The 14,195-nt window shown below is 45.5% G+C and overlaps 1 protein-coding gene across 1 annotated transcript in view; it reads left to right on the top strand.

The window, feature by feature from the left end:
• The first annotated feature begins 2,776 nt into the window (after positions 1–2,776).
• Positions 2,777–14,195, top strand: part of LOC311114434 (N-acetyllactosaminide beta-1,3-N-acetylglucosaminyltransferase 2-like) — a 32,134-nt gene continuing 20,715 nt past the window's right edge. Inside the window, exon 1 of the mRNA XM_084189684.1 lies at positions 2,777–3,104. The gene's annotated coding sequence lies outside the window, so the exon portion shown is untranslated. The remainder of the gene's footprint in view (positions 3,105–14,195) is intronic.

Genomic DNA, 14,195 nt, shown 5'->3' on the forward strand with positions numbered 1-14,195 from the left:
GTGTCCAGGTACTCCGTGTTGTGTCGTGCGTAAGAACAGCCCTTAGCCGTGGTATATTGGCCATTTACAACACCTCCTCAGGCCTTATTGCTTAAATAGAAGGCCTTGAGAAATTGAAAAGGATATCTTGAAAAAAACTGTGCTTAAAAACTCAATTGAAATTGAATAGGAGATCTTGAAAAAAATGGTGCTTAAAAACTCAACTGAAATTGAATAGGAGATCTTGAAAAAATGGTGCTTAAAAACTCAACTGAAATTGAATAGGAGATCTTGCAAATACGGTGCTTAAAAACTCAACTGAAATTGAAAAGCATGAAATCCTTGGATAGGAGATCTTGAAAAAATGGTGCTTAAAAACTCAACTGAAATTGAATAGGAGATCTTGCAAATACGGTGCTTAAAAACTCAACTGAAATTGAAAAGCGTGAAATCCTTGGAGAGTGATCTGTCTCTGAAATGAAAGACAGTAGTCATGAATGAAAATTCCCAAGAAAGGTCTGTTGTTGCCCTCGTGTTGTGCAGCTGTGGCTCAGTGACCCAGAAGGGGGTACGCCCTCAGCACAGACTTCTTCCCCCACAAGATGCTCTCTGGTTGGGGAAGCAGAGCGGGGATGCCCCCCCTGCTGTGGAGCTGCCCGCTAACACGAACACCCCCTCAAGACTTCTGGGACTAGATGATGAATGAGCGAGAGAGACCCATCTGCCTCAGGGAGAAACCCATCTGCCTCAGGAGATACTCCCTCAAAACACACAAACACAGACATGCATGCGCGCGCACACACACACACACACACACACACACACACACACACACATACACACACACACTCACTCACATACACACAGTAAAGAGTACTTAGAGTAGGCCTACTGTGAAAACACAAAACAAACACGCACACATAGACGGGTTGGTTGTTTAGCAACAAAACCGCCGCGTGCAAAACTTTGGGGCAAAACAGACAGGGTTGGCTTAGACTGTTGACAACATGAAAACTATATTTAGTCTCCAATGTTTATTGAAACGAAAATAAAGTTGCACAATGAGCACTTGTTGTCGCTCAAATACATTGTTACAGTTGTTGGTTAGCTAGCTAGCAAATTTGAGTCATAAGTCAAAACACCTCAAAACAAGACATGGTATTAAGGACAAGATAGAACCAGCTGAATCGAGCCACTTACGATTCCCCACATGCCAGTTTATTGTCATTGTTGCTAGCGATCTGGCCATCTAGAATCACAACAACACAAGGCCTTCTGCCCCATTGTAGCGTGTCCTTTTCCGTGACGTTCTCAGCAAACCAGTCTATAGGAAGTATTAAAAAAAATCCATTACAATAGACACATTTACATTTTGTCTTTTTAAAATGACTTGAAACTGTTGTTCGATGTTAATGAGGCGCGGAACTAATCAGGACATTTGCATGACGGATGAGCAATGAGCATGTCATTGAGCTTAGTATCACTGTAAATCATTAGGCTATTGCCGATGCACAATAGACCTAGAGGTCCTCAAATAAAACACACACACACACACAAAACTGCACATTGTCTACCTGTATTTATCGTCTGTATGTCCTTGTATATGTCAGATGATGTGTATGTATGTATGTACGTATGCACAGAGCCACAACCAACATTTCCCCATGGGGATAATAAAGTCATTATATTTTTTATAGACACATTCAGAGGGCAAACAACTACTTTGAAGAGAAACTGTCTAATAGAGATATGGCCTTGAATGTCTCCACTTCCATTCAGTGTGGTTTTTCAGAGATGTTGTCTAACTGAAAATAACACCTGCTTACTTTTCATACAGCCCTACACCAACGGGTTAGGTCTACGTCTCAAATGGCACCCTATTCCCTATATAGTGCACTACTTTTGACCAGCGCCCTATGTGCCCTGGTTAAAGTAGTGCACTATATAGGGAGTCCACTGCCATTTGAGAAGCAGTCACGAACCACTTTTTCCCCACCACCACCTTATCATGGCAGAGATAGTCAGCTTAGCACAGCTCTGTGAATTTCAACATGTCCCTGTTCAGAGACCGAGAGAAATCATTATATTATACTTACTCTCTGCACTATAGCCCAGCACACAATTCATAGGTCATCAAGTTTTAACAACATAGATCAGCAGAGATAGTTACACCTAATCAAACTGTATGCGTTCTGGCAGAAGTCCATTAATTTCATTAGGATGCGATCTGCACAGCTGCGACTCACTAGGTTGCAGTGTGTTGAATTTTTTCTACTTGTGCATTACTTTGCGGTGAGGAACAAGTAGTAAACCACAGAAGAAGTTGCTAATGTATAGCTTGATTCTTTTTGTTGTGACGCGGGGCATGGAGTGTGAAGACCAACGCTTCGAACACACCGACTGGGATATTGCGTTTTGGTACACCAGAAGTACATTCATTTCCAATGGAACGCTGCGTATTGCGTTGCAGAGGCAGTTATAGTGCGTTCTGTGTGGTGCACAGGTTGGATTTATCGAATGACACTGCGCAATGATCAAGGTGTATGTAAAATGTAGTTTATGACAATAACCTGTGTTACCCCTATAACAAATTGTTACATCAAGGTATTTTTACTAAAACTCACTTAATTTTTGTTTTACTGCCCTTTGAATAAAAAAAACACTTTTCTTTCACTCCTGAGATGGTTTTAGAATTGGCGCTATTTTGGTCGGTAAATAGGCCTAACAAAGGCGACGTCATACCTTTTTAGGAGGAGTCTGATTTTCCAACCTTCAATCATCAGAGCTGTGTCACCAGTGTGCGAGGGGGAGGGAGAAGGAACTGCGATGACAGAATCTAAACTCTAAATTGGAATAACCCTTGTTTGTCCTCAAGGTATTAGTGAAAGTTTCGCTAAAAAGCGAAGTAATCAACGTCGGGCTTGTAGCCTATTAATCATCGGACGATACGTCTACGGGAAGTTTGAACACTACCTTTACAACACGGGTGTCAGATGCGCCATCTCCCCGCGCGACAGGTTTGCAGTTTTCGGAAGACGAAGAAGTAAGGAGTGTTTTTTGGGCGACTTGGAGACAATTTACTTTACCATGAGAGAACGAACCTTGGTTTAGGATTCAAAGACAAGGTAGCTATGCTTTTGTTTATGGTTTGTTTACGTTTATTAATGTGATTATCAGCGATATTGAGAGTTTACTAATCTAGATTCTCCAATATCCAGTATGAATATTTCGTTTTTGTAAAACGTATTAATGATCGCTTGACGCACGTCTTTGCTCCCTCCGTCCATTTCTCTTGAAAATACCCCGTAACGGAGTTTGCTTGTGGTGGTGGTTGTAACGCAAGCAATTGCTATCAGGGGAATTCAGTCATGTGGTCAAATATTTTCCGAAGTCATTACGCAGAAGTCGTCTTCATGGGCATATTGCAAGTTTATTTTAGTAAGTGTGATAAAGAGGAGGAGCATAATGAAACCCGTAGTAGAATTCCTTCCCTACAATAAGTAGGCTATGCTTCTAAAATAGTGTGAAAACCGGCAGTGGAGTAAGTGGATTATCGACTGTCACATTCACCCAACTTGACTCACCAGATGGACAGTTCAGAGGGCAGCGAGTAGGATACAGAACGTTCAGATATAAAATCAACAAGCAGAACAGATGAGAACCGCTCTATACCTAAGCAAATGGGGAGACCAGACATACCGCTCTATAGGCTACATTTCTATCTTCAGAATGTTTCATCCCACACAGAATAAGCAGTAGTTTCGAGAGTTCAGTATAATGAAATGACGTTACTGTAGTAGACTAATGAGTGTATTTGGTTGAGCGCAGTGAGTGCATAACGCTCAGATAGAAAATGTAGCCCTGAGCTGTTCTATACAGTAGTTTTCTATCTTCTGAATACTGCACCCCACAGAATAAGCAACAGTTTGGAGAGTTCAGTATAATTAAATGATGAGGCTAATGAGTGTCTTTGAAGTGCAGTGAGTGCAGAACTCTGAGATATATATATTCTTTAGTATAAACACAGTTATATACTAAATATACGTTACATTTCTATACATATCAGCTCCTAAAATGTGCAACCCATTGCCACATGTTTTTCATGTTCTGTACAAGTTTCAATGGGGAATGCCCCATTTTGAGTTAATATAGTTGTCTATTCTAGACTCACTTTAAATAAACCCTGCAAGGGTTGTCTTTTGGTGAAATTTCTTAACACCAAGGTCCTTTTTTAACTTTTGAGTCAACCGTTACAACTGGAAATGCCAGAGTATCCCGGTTGGAATAGACTTGACACATATGTACCTAGTTCCAAACCGAGAGTGTACACCTCCACTAGAGTGAATGTGCTGTATGAAGGGAGGTGTGTATACTGGTAGAGGGAGACAGAGACAAGTAGAAGGAGACAGACGGAGAGAGAGGAAGACTGATCTGATACAGAAAGAGGTAAATACTGGTAGAGGGAGACAGAGACAAGTAGAAGGATACAGACGGAGAGAGAGGAAGACTGATCTGATACAGAAAGAGGTAGACCGAGGGAGGAGCCAGCTTCGCTTCCTCCACTGTCCCTATCCCCTTACTGGGCTCAAACCAGTGGTCCTCTGACCGCCCTCCTTCACAGCCTATTAACCTGTTATGCGATAGAAAAGGATCCCATTTGATAGTTCCGTTAGCAACATTTCAAGTTAGCTGTGGAGTGGGCTTACAGCATGTTCTTATCTCCGTCACAAAGGCAGACCCAGATACATGTAGGAAGGATGTACTAGTCTGGTGTGTTTAGGGCTGACGGTGTGTTTTTAAAATGAACTGCTGTTACTCATATTCAGTTCATCCTTTTTAGTTTGTTGAACTCATTTAGTCAGTGACGGGCTGAGAGTAGAAAGGGGCAGGTAGTTACAACAGCCCTTGTGTCCTCATGCAGCTAGACCAGGTCCTTATAGGGCAGGGCAGCTGGCTGCACTTCCATGGTCAACTGACTCAAATTCAGGAATTTAACATGATGACGCAAAGGCAATTAACACGTTACAGAGAAAATATTGTCAGGGTTCACACACATACACACACGCGTTATGTTCTTCTGTCCTCGTGGGGACCTCAAATACATTTCCATTCAAAATCCTATTTTCCCCAACCCTTACCATAAGCTAACCCCTTACCCTAATTCTAACCCTAACCACTAAACCCTAACCCTAACCCCTAAGCTTAAAATAGCCTTTGTCCTCAGGGGGACGTGGGAAATGTCCCCACGAGGGAGAATTTTCCTTGTTTTACTATCCTTGTGGGGACTTTGGGGGATTTTAGGTCCCCACCAGGATAGAAGAACCAACACACACACACACACGCACACTCTCTATAGTGGAAGAACCAACACACACACACACACACACACACACACACACACGCACACTCTCTATAGTGGAAGAACCAACACACACACACACACACACACACACTCTATAGTGGAAGAACCAACACACACACACACACACACACACTCTCTATAGTGGAAGAATCAACACACACACACACACACACACACACACCCACACCCTCTATAGTGGAAGAACCAACACACACACACACACACACACACACACTCTATAGTGGAAGAACCAACACACACACACACACACACACGCACACTCTCTATAGTGGAAGAACCAACACACACACACACACACACACACACTCTATAGTGGAAGAACCAACACACACACACACACACACACACACTCTATAGTGGAAGAACCAACACACACACACACGCACACTCTCTATAGTGGAAGAACCAACACACACACACACACACACACGCACACTCTCTATAGTGGAAGAACCAACACACACACACACACACACACACACTCTATAGTGGAAGAACCAACACACACACACACACACACACACACTCTATAGTGGAAGAACCAACACACACACACACGCACACTCTCTATAGTGGAAGAACCAACACACACACACACGCACACTCTCTATAGTGGAAGAACCAACACACACACACACACACACACACACACTCTCTATAGTGGAAGAACCAACACACACACACACACACACACACACTCTATAGTGGAAGAACCAACACACACACACACACACACACACACACACACACACACACACACACACACCCTCTATAGAGACTTCTGATGTAGAGTCTGAAATGTTGTCCAGCAGAAGTTGCTCTTATGCAGGTACCTGTGTGAAACACAACAGTAGTACTTTGGTCAGACGTTTTTAATCCAAACATACTTCAAAAGACAGTAGTGAGTGAATCCATTTTTATCATGTGTATGTGATCACTGAGGGGATTGAACCCTTGACCTTTGTCTGCTAGCGCCACACAGAACCACATGAACACCACCAGTAGGGCTGGGCAATGATGGCCCAAATATCATATCACTATATTTCTCTATTTTTTTGGCAGTATTTTACAGTGTAATATGTTTCTGAATAAGTTCTACATTTGTTTTATGAGTAGTGCATGACCCTAGAACAGGAACACATGAATTGGAAGTGCTTTAAATGGGCTTTATCCATGCTGATGCTGTTCTACTCAACCAAGCTGGGACCAAACTGACAGTTAAGTAGTCCAATTAGTTGAACTTTTCAGTTATTTAGCACTGTATAAAAATATATTTTTATAGAGGGTATTGTACAAATCTGTAGATCCATACCGGTATACTGGGATTCACGATATATGGTACGTATGTAGCTTCATTATTGTGTATTTTATTCCTCGTGTTATTATTTAAAAAAAAAATATTTTAATGCTGCGTTGCTGGGAAGGGCTCGTAAGGAAGCATTTCACGGTAAATTCTACACCCGTTGTATTCGCCACGTGACAAATACAATTTTGATTACATTTGAATATATCGCCAAGCCCTAACCACCAATATGTGCTCTTATCTGACTGCCATCCATACAGGGCCTAACCACCAATATGTGCTCCTATCTGACTGCCATCCATACAGGAATGTGGTGATACTGCACTAGATTGTGATGGATACTAGCTGGATCAAACTGGTCAGGCAGAGTATCCTAATGAAGAACGTTGAGGAACAGTGTGACCCCGTGAGTTACATTACAACAGACAAAGGGAACGTTAAAACGCCTGGTCACCATCATCATCATCATCATGGCCCCACGCCGTTCCTCTTTATATACACACACAGGAAGTAGGAACAGGATGTAGCCGTACTACTAGAGGCAACCATCTTATAGTTCTTAGAGATGAAATATATGATCTATCTGTCTCTAGATTCATTTAGAGATGAAATATATGAGCTATCTGTCTCCTCTAGATTCATGAAACAGACACTTGTGACGAGAGAGATGATGGTAGGAAATACTGCTTCAGTGTGTTCTGGTAGAGAGTAGAGTGTGTGAGGGAATGGGGATTGTGGGAGAGTAACCTTTAGTAACATGTCTTGTAAATGTTAATTTGAAAGGTGATTTGCATTAGTCCCACCACCTTCTACTGACAGGTTTTAGCCAGTGGCTGTTCAGTGTCCTGTTTGACCGGCTTTCTACTAACTGGTTTTAGCCAGTGGCTGTTCAGTGTCCTGTTTGACCGTCCTTCTACTAACTGGTTTTAGCCAGTAGCTGTTCAGTGTCCTGTTTGACCGTCCTTCTACTAACTGGTTTTAGCCAGTAGCTGTTCAGTGTCCTGTTTGACCGTCCTTCTACTAACTGGTTTTAGCCAGTAGCTGTTCAGTGTCCTGTTTGACCGTCCTTCTACTAACTGGTTTTAGCCAGTAGCTGTTCAGTGTCCTGTTTGACCGTCCTTCTACTAACTGGTTTTAGCCAGTGGCTGTTCAGTGTCCTGTTTGACCGTCCTTCTACTAACTGGTTTTAGCCAGTGGCTGTTCAGTGTCCTGTTTGACCGTCCTTCTACTAACTGGTTTTAGCCAGTGGCTGTTCAGTGTTCTGTTTGACCGTCCTTCTACTAACTGGTTTTAGCCAGTGGCTGTTCAGTGTCCTGTTTGACCGTCCTCCTACTAACTGGTTTTAGCCAGTGGCTGTTCAGTGTCCTGTTTGACCGTCCTTCTACTAACTGGTTTTAGCCAGTGGCTGTTCAGTGTCCTGTTTGACCGTCCTTCTACTAACTGGTTTTAGCCAGTGGCTGTTCAGTGTCCTGTTTGACCGTCCTTCTACTAACTGGTTTTAGCCAGTAGCTGTTCAGTGTCCTGTTTGACCGTCCTTCTACTAACTGGTTTTAGCCAGTGGCTGTTCAGTGTCCTGTTTGACCGTCCTTCTACTAACTGGTTTTAGCCAGTGGCTGTTCAGTGTCCTGTTTGACTGGCTTTCTACTCACTCACTCTGCCTGACTGCCTCTGGGGCTGGTTTAGCCAGCAGGATAACTCACTGCCTGACTGCCTCTGGGGCTGGTTTAGCCAGCAGGATAACTCACTGCCTGACATCCTCTGGGGCTGGTTTAGCCAGCAGGATAACTCACTGCCTGACTGCCTCTGGGGCTGGTTTAGCCAGCAGGATAACTCACTGCCTCTGGGGCTGGTTTAGCCAGCTGGATAACTCACTGCCTCTGGGGCTGGTTTAGCCAGCAGGATAACTCACTGCCTCTGGGGCTGGTTTAGCCAGCAGGATAACTCACTGCCTGACATCCTCTGGGGCTGGTTTAGCCAGCAGGATAACTCACTGCCTCTGGGGCTGGTTTAGCCAGCAGGATAACTCACTGCCTGACATCCTCTGGGGCTGGTTTAGCCAGCAGGATAACTCACTGCCTCTGGGGCTGGTTTAGCCAGCAGGATAACTCACTGCCTGACTGCCTCTGGGGCTGGTTTAGCCAGCAGGATAACTCACTGCCTGACATCCTCTGGGGCTGGTTTAGCCAGCAGGATAACTCACTGCCTGACTGCCTCTGGGGCTGGTTTAGCCAGCAGGATAACTCACTGCCTCTGGGGCTGGTTTAGCCAGCAGGATAACTCACTGCCTGACTGCCTCTGGGGCTGGTTTAGCCAGCAGGATAACTCACTGCCTCTGGGGCTGGTTTAGCCAGCAGGATAACTCACTGCCTGACTGCCTCTGGGGCTGGTTTAGCCAGCAGGATAACTCACTGCCTCTGGGGCTGGTTTAGCCAGCAGGATAACTCACTGCCTCTGGGGCTGGTTTAGCCAGCAGGATAACTCACTGCCTGACTGCCTCTGGGGCTGGTTTAGCCAGCAGGATAACTCACTGCCTGACATCCTCTGGGGCTGGTTTAGCCAGCAGGATAACTCACTGCCTGACATCCTCTGGGGCTGGTTTAGCCAGCAGGATAACTCACTGCCTGACATCCTCTGGGGCTGGTTTAGCCAGCAGGATAACTCACTGCCTCTGGGGCTGGTTTAGCCAGCAGGATAACTCACTGCCTGACATCCTCTGGGGCTGGTTTAGCCAGCAGGATAACTCACTGCCTCTGGGGCTGGTTTAGCCAGCAGGATAACTCACTGCCTGACATCCTCTGGGGCTGGTTTAGCCAGCAGGATAACTCACTGCCTCTGGGGCTGGTTTAGCCAGCAGGATAACTCACTGCCTGACATCCTCTGGGGCTGGTTTAGCCAGCAGGATAACTCACTGCCTCTGGGGCTGGTTTAGCCAGCAGGATAACTCACTGCCTGACATCCTCTGGGGCTGGTTTAGCCAGCAGGATAACTCACTGCCTCTGGGGCTGGTTTAGCCAGCAGGATAACTCACTGCCTGACTGCCTCTGGGGCTGGTTTAGCCAGCAGGATAACTCACTGCCTCTGGGGCTGGTTTAGCCAGCAGGATAACTCACTGCCTGACTGCCTCTGGGGCTGGTTTAGCCAGCAGGATAACTCACTCTACCTGACTGCCTCTGGGGCTGGTTTAGCCAGCAGGATAACTCACTGCCTCTGGGGCTGGTTTAGCCAGCAGGATAACTCACTGCCTCTGGGGCTGGTTTAGCCAGCAGGATAACTCACTGCCTCTGGGGCTGGTTTAGCCAGCAGGATAACTCACTGCCTGACTGCCTCTGGGGCTGGTTTAGCCAGCAGGATAACTCACTGCCTGACTGCCTCTGGGGCTGGTTTAGCCAGCAGGATAACTCACTGCCTGACATCCTCTGGGGCTGGTTTAGCCAGCAGGATAACTCACTGCCTAACATCCTCTGGGGCTGGTTTAGCCAGCAGGATAACTCACTGCCTGACTGCCTCTGGGGCTGGTTTAGCCAGCAGGATAACTCACTGCCTCTGGGGCTGGTTTAGCCAGCAGGATAACTCACTGCCTCTGGGGCTGGTTTAGCCAGCAGGATAACTCACTGCCTCTGGGGCTGGTTTAGCCAGCAGGATAACTCACTGCCTCTGGGGCTGGTTTAGCCAGCAGGATAACTCACTGCCTCTGGGGCTGGTTTAGCCAGCAGGATAACTCACTGCCTCTGGGGCTGGTTTAGCCAGCAGGATAACTCACTGCCTGACTGCCTCTGGGGCTGGTTTAGCCAGCAGGATAACTCACTGCCTGACTGCCTCTGGGGCTGGTTTAGCCAGCAGGATAACTCACTGCCTCTGGGGCTGGTTTAGCCAGCAGGATAACTCACTGCCTGACTGCCTCTGGGGCTGGTTTAGCCAGCAGGATAACTCACTCTACCTGACTGCCTCTGGGGCTGGTTTAGCCAGCAGGATAACTCACTGCCTCTGGGGCTGGTTTAGCCAGCAGGATAACTCACTGCCTCTGGGGCTGGTTTAGCCAGCAGGATAACTCACTGCCTCTGGGGCTGGTTTAGCCAGCAGGATAACTCACTGCCTGACTGCCTCTGGGGCTGGTTTAGCCAGCAGGATAACTCACTGCCTGACATCCTCTGGGGCTGGTTTAGCCAGCAGGATAACTCACTGCCTGACTGCCTCTGGGGCTGGTTTAGCCAGCAGGATAACTCACTGCCTCTGGGGCTGGTTTAGCCAGCAGGATAACTCACTGCCTCTGGGGCTGGTTTAGCCAGCAGGATAACTCACTGCCTCTGGGGCTGGTTTAGCCAGCAGGATAACTCACTGCCTGACTGCCTCTGGGGCTGGTTTAGCCAGCAGGATAACTCAGTGCCTGACTGCCTCTGGGGCTGGTTTAGCCAGCAGGATAACTCACTGCCTGACATCCTCTGGGGCTGGTTTAGCCAGCAGGATAACTCACTGCCTGACTGCCTCTGGGGCTGGTTTAGCCAGCAGGATAACTCACTGCCTCTGGGGCTGGTTTAGCCAGCAGGATAACTCACTGCCTCTGGGGCTGGTTTAGCCAGCAGGATAACTCACTGCCTCTGGGGCTGGTTTAGCCAGCAGGATAACTCACTGCCTCTGGGGCTGGTTTAGCCAGCAGGATAACTCACTGCCTGACTGCTTCTGGGGCTGGTTTAGCCAGCAGGATAACTCACTGCCTCTGGGGCTGGTTTAGCCAGCAGGATAACTCACTGCCTCTGGGGCTGGTTTAGCCAGCAGGATAACTCACTGCCTCTGGGGCTGGGTTGAAGCAGCATGATATTGGGCTTTGGGAGGGAGGGAGTGTGTTTGGGAGGGAGTGCACTAAGTGCTGGGAAAAGACAAACACATGAGCAAGTGGAGAACTCAGTCCACACACCCTTGAAAATGGCCAGACATGCATGGAAGTTGCACGAACCATGGCACACACACACACACACATTTGGCAGATCAGGCCACCCACACTTTTGGAGCGGAGACAGTGTCAGCTATTTCTGAAGTGTGATAGATGCATTGTGTGTATCCCAGGCTTTGTCCCAAATGGTGTCCTATTCCCTAAATAGTGCACTACGTTTGACAAGGGCTCTAGTGCCCTGTTCCCTAGAACACATGCACTGAGTGTTCAACACATTAACATCTTCCAATTATTGAGTTGAACCCCCCCCCTTTTGCCCTCAAAACAGCCTCAATTCGTCGGGGCATGGACTCTACAAGGTGTCAAGCGTTCCACAGGGATGCTGGCCCATGTTGACTCCAATGTTTCCCACAGTTGTGTCAAGTTGGCTGGATGTCCTTTGGGTGGTGGCCCATTCTTGAGACACACAGGAAACTGTTGAGCATGAAAAACCCAGCAGCGTTGCAGTTCTTGACACAAACGGGTGCGCCTGGTACCTACGACCATACCCCGTTCAAAGGCACTTAAATATATTGTCTTGCCCATTCAACCTCTGAATGGCACACATACACAATCCATGTCTCAATTGTCTCAATACTTAAATATCCTTCTTTACCCAGTCTCCTCCCCTTCATCTACACTGATTTGAAGTGGATTTAACAGGTGACATCAATAAGGGATCATAGCTTTCACCTGGATTCACCTGGTCAGTCTGTCATGGAAAGAGCAGGTGTTCCTAATGCTTTGTACACTCAGTGTATAGCCTCCTAGAGATCAATGTTGCATCAACTTGCACGGCACCCCATAGCTATCTTGGGATGTGTTGACTGTTTGAGGTTTTCCTGGTCAGGTTACGCGGTCAGGTGACATGGTCAGGGAACTTCAGCCTTATATGTCTTTTTTTTATTGTATTGTATACTACATCTTTACTACCTAATAAGTATTTAACATTAAATAATTTCTCGAATATCACCCGCTCTCTTTCCCGGAGCTGATGGGCAGAATTCCAAGGTTTTCTAGCACATTCCAGGAGTGTATGACTGCTTGTTATGGTCTGTGTTTCTTGGAAAACCGTTGGGCCATGTCCATGTTATGGTTTCCTGTGTGGGTGGAGAGGGGGGGTATTACTCTTGGTACATTTTTAAAAGACAAACCTTTTTTTCTTTTGGAATGGATAAAATACCATCTCAAATTATTGTAGATATTAATCATCTTAACTGTTCAGATGTAATGTTCGTTTTTTTTTTTTTCATTTTCCAAGACCATGAATAATTTTTTTTTTATCATAAAGAGTTATCTCATTACCAAAACATGTGGCATGTTCATAACCTGGACTTTTAACATTATTTATGTTTTAAACTATTATTCATATAAAGAAAGTACACAAATATAGCTCAAATATTTGGAATTCTGTAATATTATTAGAGGAATATTTGATCATTGATGCATTTCAGTAATGAGGTCCATGTTACGGTAGATGAGACCACATTACGGTAATGAGCAAACAGTACTTCATCGAGCAAAAAATATATATTTTTAACCAAATGAAGCATCAAGAACAAAATAATAATTACCCCCCCCACCACTGCCCTGCTCCCCCCCACCCCCCCAGTCCTTCATACCCCCCATTATTTCATCAAGAGTGAAAAAATATAATTGTTGACCATATGAACCCCTTCCCCTTCCCCTCCCACAAGTACAAATCCCAATCAGCCCTCCCATCCACAAATCCACCCCAGCTCCACGCCGTCTTGATGCAGCCCTTTTTCTTTCCTTATCTGCCAAGACGTTTATCTGCCAAGACGTTTATCTGCCAAGACGTTTATCTGCCAAGACGTTTATCTGCCAAGACGTTTATCTGCCAAGATAACAAGAAGTTTAGATTAATCCGATTGTCCAGTTTGTTAGACTACTGCATTTAAAGGGGCATTACACTCAAATGGAATGTTGGTCAGATGTTTTCATACCTCAAAAGTAGGCTTAAAGGGGTAGTTCACCCAAATTATAATGGATTCCTTACCCTGTAAGCAGTCGATGGACAAGTTAAGTCAGCAATCCATGCTTTAGTTTTGTTTAGCATTTTATAGAACAAACCAATGCGAGTGGATGCATGTAATGCAATTAGCCATGTCAGCCAACACATGTTTGTTGTTTATTGGTAAGTTAGTCCAGTAGTGCTGAGTGATTAACCAACATTGGGGGAGGAGTTTATTATACAACTAATTGACTGACATCGGTTCAATTACTTGAATTCCAAACAGAGACAGTTGGTGAAAGTATACCTCATCTACTTTGAAGAAGTAGTAAAATGATTTTGTCAGACAGCTCTGCAGCATACTTAGGCAGGCTAGTCTAGCTAAATAGGATGACTAAAGACAGTGCAGTATGGGGAGCACAGACATAATGTTGTCTGGCTGTCTGGCTGCTACAGCCTGAGCAGAGATGAGATGATAACTTTAAGGAATGAAAAATAATAAAGTCATCAAATAAAACTAAGTAACATAGACAACTGAATATGTTATTATTTCATAGTGATTTACTCTTCTACTGATGTCTACCCAATGTGGACCTGACAGACAATGCAATATTTTCAATGTTTTGGC

This window comes from Coregonus lavaretus (genome assembly GCF_964263955.1).
Source record: "Coregonus lavaretus genome assembly, contig: HAP1_SCAFFOLD_411, whole genome shotgun sequence".
NCBI lineage: Eukaryota > Metazoa > Chordata > Actinopteri > Salmoniformes > Salmonidae > Coregonus > Coregonus lavaretus.